Here is a 5,539-nt window from a genome sequence, read left to right on the forward strand (position 1 = left end):
ATTCCCATGTTAGATAAAGTTTTTGATAAATATTGCTCAATTTGTGCTCTGCATTTCGAAAAAATTTTATTGAAACGCATTATAAGCATATTATAAATGGTGAGGAAGTTTTGATTCCTCGAGGAAGACCTTTTTTGAAAGATGAGGCAATTCCGACAATTTTCCCAAATCTGCCAACATACTTTACTAAAAAAATACCAAAGCAAAGGTCCATCAGGAATTATGCAGTTAAGAAAAATGTTCCCTGTTTGAAAAAAATAAAACTTGATCTTTCCGCAGATGAAACTGAAATAACCACGTATAAATCTATTATAGATGAAATTGTTCATATTAATTTGCCTAACGAATATTGGGTTTGTATGAAATTTAAAAAATCTCCAAATATTGTAGTTTTTGTATATAATGAAAATTATGTGGAAAATAATATTGACGATAAAAAGATCATTATTGAAGTAGAAGAAAATTTACAAATCAATGCTACTATTTTAGTACAACGCTACGCCTGGTAACTGTAAGCGACCGACCATAAGACTTTCGGACAAACGGAATCAACGAGCACGTAAGTTATATTTAAAATAAAAGTTTTTTTTTTCTTGAATTTCAGCTTTTTAAAATCCTGTATAAAATTAATAATTATTATTGTTATCGTCCCTCGTTATCAAGATAAAAGGTATTTAAGTCTCCCGAAATTTTAAGAAAAGTGGCAAATTTAAACACTTGGCGAGAGATTGAAGGTACCAATTTCTCACAGACGATTTCCTCCTCTGCATGTGGCAGGACATCCATATCTACAGAGCGTGAGAAAGATGTCTGTCCCCATCGAAACTCGCTAAATTTGGAACAACGAGACTCGCTTTTCTTAAAATTCCCGTAGGCTTTAAAATCTCATATATCGACAACGGGAAAATATTTTTTGCGTCCAAAAACATGCATCACAATGTTCTTTTGATCGCTACTTCTTTAGATTTTTTAATTGTAACACTGTCTTGTTGTTTCCTGATTAAGGGTAGGGAGATTCAGAAGCTGCGCTTCCTTTTAAAAGAACATTTTAAAGATATCATAAGCAATGTTAGACAAAGGAGAGGGACGAGGAGGTTCCCCCTTTTTTTTTTTAGTTTTTAAGGATACATTTCTTTCGCTATTTTACATATGAGATAAAAGATAAAGATACATAAATACTTTTTTTGACAGTGATAGCGTCAGATTCAAAAACTTCTTCTATTTCGAGAATTATCTACAACAAAACCGTTTGCTGACAGGTTCTAAAGAACGTTGTAAAAATAAGCAAACTAGCAGTTTGACGTTGATGAGTATTACCGAAAACTCAACAAATAATCAAGCCAGCTGTTTGCCAATTGCAGTTATTTGCAAATTAGTATGTAGTTATATATGTGATCGGAGCAAGTGGCCCTATTATTTTTTTAATGTAAGGAAAAGTCCTTGAAAATTTAAAAAAAAAAACAGGTCGGAGTCGGTAGGTTTTCAAGCGACTCCGACTCTTCGACTCAGACTGAGAAGCCCTGATAATTTTAATTAGCTTCAAGAATTTAGAAGCAGTTTTATTTTGTAACTAGCGGTACCCGCACGACTTTGGCCGAAGGAGAATATTAAAAGGTCATTTGATTAGCCTGTATATTTACAAATAATGGATGATGAATTTCTCGCCAATTGGCTATGTTCATTCGCTCTTCCCATGTTACGATTCCACGTCAGGATAATTTCGTAATTTACTCGTCCATCTTATGATAATTCTGCTTCGGAAATTGTTTTTAAAATTTAAAAATAAAAAAAGAACAAAATCAAATTTTCGAAAAATCGCTTCGAGGTGCACATCCCCATGCTACAAACTAACTTTGTACTAAATTTCATGAAAATCGGCCGAACGGTATAGGCGCTGTGCGCGTCACAGGGATCCAGACAGAAATCCAGACAGAGAGACTCAGCTTTATTATTAGTAGAGAAATAAGAGACGCGCTGTTATTGAATACTTAGGGGTCATTCATTAATTACGTAAGGATGATTTTGGCAATTTTTGACCCCCCTCCCCCATGTAAGGGTACGTAAGAATTTTCACCCCCCCCCCCCATTCTTATGTAAGATTCCATTTCGTTTTTCAAAACGATAAAATAACAAATCTTGAATCGTTACATCACTGGAATCGTTATTAAATTCACATTATTAAATTAAACCTTTTGCGTAAAGAAATAGTTACTGAAAAGAATCTAAACTGAATGTTTTTTTCGACTTTTTTTTTTTTGATGTAATATTAATTACAAATAAAACATGCTGTACGCAATGCGACTCCTTTATTATATTTTACACTATAAATTCTTTGTAAAGCAAATAAAAAAACATCTTATCCTAACAGGTTTCTTACCTTCTAGACGCAAATGGAACATAATCTCTGCCAAATCACTTGACCGCGCAATTATGTAAGAATGAGTTTGACCCTCCCCCCAAGTAAGGGTACGTAGAGACTTTTCCAACCCCCCTCCCCATCGGGACCCTTACGTATTTAATGAATGGGCCCTTATAGTCTACTATTTTCATTGAAGTAAGGTAGTTTTATAATAAGGTAATAAGGTAATTTTATATGCTTCAAAAAATAAACGAACACCCATGTAACAATTAGCACTTATTACAGAATTTGTCTTTTGCGCAGAAATAAGTTTAAGCCGAAAAACGGGGCTTTTAAACTGCGAAATCAGCATGCAATCGCTGATTTAAAACGAGTCTGATTGAGGAGCATAACGTACTACTCGAGTGCAGCGCCACCTGGATTTTCCTCAGATCTGACCTCACTTTTTCCCCGCCGATCGGCACACTACTCTTTCTAGGCACTATACCTAGAGTGAGTGGCTACCCCGTTAAATTTCTGTTATCTTTTCTCTCCATCTGAAGGAAGTTCTTCGACCATTTCTTGCCACTCCCTGTGCATTTCTGTGATCTTTGACTAACTCTTTTTAGTTTTGCTATCTCTATGACAGAGAAGCCTACAAATGACCAGTTGAATTTTGCTCGAACAATTTTGATCAATAACGAGTAGTATGAGTTGGGAGACAAACAAATGGCAGGGTTTTCACTGCATATTGTAGGATTTAAAAGGGATGAAAATCTGCGGATCAGCGATTTTCTGCGCTTTGTATTTTTTCTTTTATTTCCGCGGATTTTAGGTTTTGAAAACCAATTTTCAAAGACGGCATATATCGGTGGGACAACGTGAAACGATATAGGGAGATATCAGAACTGTTGGCTAAACAATGACAATACAATGTCGTTTACGATATAAAAAGCGTGAATTGTCATAATACCGCAAAATTGGTATAGGAAAATATTGGTGTCAAACAATATCGTTTACGTCGACGGTACCAGGGATGAAAAATCTTCTGTGGTTTCGTGATTTTTCGCTTTCTTCGGTTTTCTAGCAGAGGGTTTTCAAGCGATCGATCGCGATCTTCCCGCCATCATTTTTGCTGATTCTCATGTTCTTTATAAGGTAGAAAAAAGAGAGGAACTTCGTTCCCTGAGTGGGGAGGGGGGAGGCTTGAGAATGACAGAGCAATCGTCAGTGTTTACGCATTTTCGAAATCCGATTGCATCCACTTCCATAACACTCGCTCATTTTTGTCTACTATGCCATTCTACCACTTTGACCTTTATAACTTTTTGTAGACTGTTATTTTCAACCCTTGTATTTTGTTTTTGCTGAAGACTTGTAGGCTCATTGTTTTGCCACGCCCATTTCACAGTCACTTTCATGTGATCGCGCAAATGCCCCCTCACCTCCCTTCTTCCCATCAGCATTTTTACTGAGGCAATCTTTCTTGGGTAAAAAGAAGGAAGTAACTTGCTGTTGGTGGGGAGGGAGAAATGCTGGAGAGTGACGGTGCAATCAGATGTAGCTTTCAAAATCCGATTGCATTCGCTTCTATGCCATTCTACTACTTAGACATTAATACCTTTTTGCAGACTTTTATCTCCAAAGTTGGCAACACTGATAATGTCATTTTGTAATTATGGTGTCTGATTCAGCTTGTATTGAGTGTTTAGTTATATGGAAGTTTTATAGCATTTGACGTCACATTATAAAGTTTTAATTTCACCTAATTTGTGGGCTGCGGGAAATTGAAAGTGAGAAATAGAATTGAAATATCTGTTAAAATCTTAAAATAAATGTAAGCTTATTTTATTTATTGATATGCTAGCATTTCTACAAGTGAAAAAGAATAAAACATTTTTTTTTCTATTAATATTTGAAAGACAGCATAGTGTCAATATATATGTATAATTTCACGTAGTATTTTTAAAAAATCCAAATTTTAAGCTGTGCAGTTTTTTCTCTTTTTTGACTTAGGGCTGTTTTCATCCCTGATTTACCCTCTCCTTGCGTGTCCTGCGATTTCCACGTGGCATGACGTATTTTCAAAGCCTTATTCCACTATTTCATCATTTAATTATCACTAATACATTTCCTGAACGATTTCGATGAACCACTCGGCCATTTTGTGAGTCACATACCCAAGTTCAATCAAAAAGATGTTTTACCAACAGTGTGTTCTTTGTTGCTCATAAAATTGAGGGGTAGGGGATTTGAATTTGCTGCCAAGAATGCAAAGTCAACTTTCATTGAAGCTTGATTCGAGATTCATCATACTAAGCATAATTACTAACAATTGTGCAAATCGTTTTTTTTATATGTATATATATTTTTTTCTTTTACACACCAAAACAATACTTTTAAACGACTTGGTAAAAAAAGTTGGTCAGAGGGTTAATTTATCAATTTTTCAATCTTTAAAAATGAATCCTCCACAAAAAAACAGCTCCAAAAACTGCATCTAGCAATATCCAGTGATAAAGACATTCTATTTCATAAACACATATCAATTATTACATTCTTTATGGCAAATATTAGTAACTTTTTTTTTCAAGCTAAATATCACAAAATCCAATAACCATGTTTTCACAAAGAGGACTCTTAGAAAATTTCCTCTAATAACCCTGTGAAAAAAGGAGATTGAAGAATGTCGACTTTCGCCAAGTGATTCAGCGGAAATATTTGGTTGGTTTGTGAATGTTGATATTCATTGGCTAATGTCAACATTCACCATATATTGGACTTTCACAGTAGCAATTGTTTTTAATATACTCAGTAAGCAACATAACACATGCACACACAATGCCAATATCCAGTGATAAAGACATTCTATTTCATAAACACATATCAATTATTACATTCTTTATGGCAAATATTAGTAGCTTTTTTTTTCAAGCTAAATATCACAAAATCCAATAACCATGTTTTCACAAAGAGGACTCTTAGAAAATTTCCTCTAATAACCCTGTGAAAAAAGGAGATTGAAGAATGTCGACTTTCGCCAAGTGATTCAGCGGAAATATTTGGTTGGTTTGTGAATGTTGATATTCATTGGCTAATGTCAACATTCACCATATATTGGACTTTCACAGTAGCAATTGTTTTTAATATACTCAGTAAGCAACATAACACATGCACACACAATGATCACTAATCCAGCAG

The sequence above is a fragment of the Uloborus diversus genome, chromosome 1, assembly GCF_026930045.1.
Source record: "Uloborus diversus isolate 005 chromosome 1, Udiv.v.3.1, whole genome shotgun sequence".
Lineage (NCBI taxonomy): Eukaryota > Metazoa > Arthropoda > Arachnida > Araneae > Uloboridae > Uloborus > Uloborus diversus.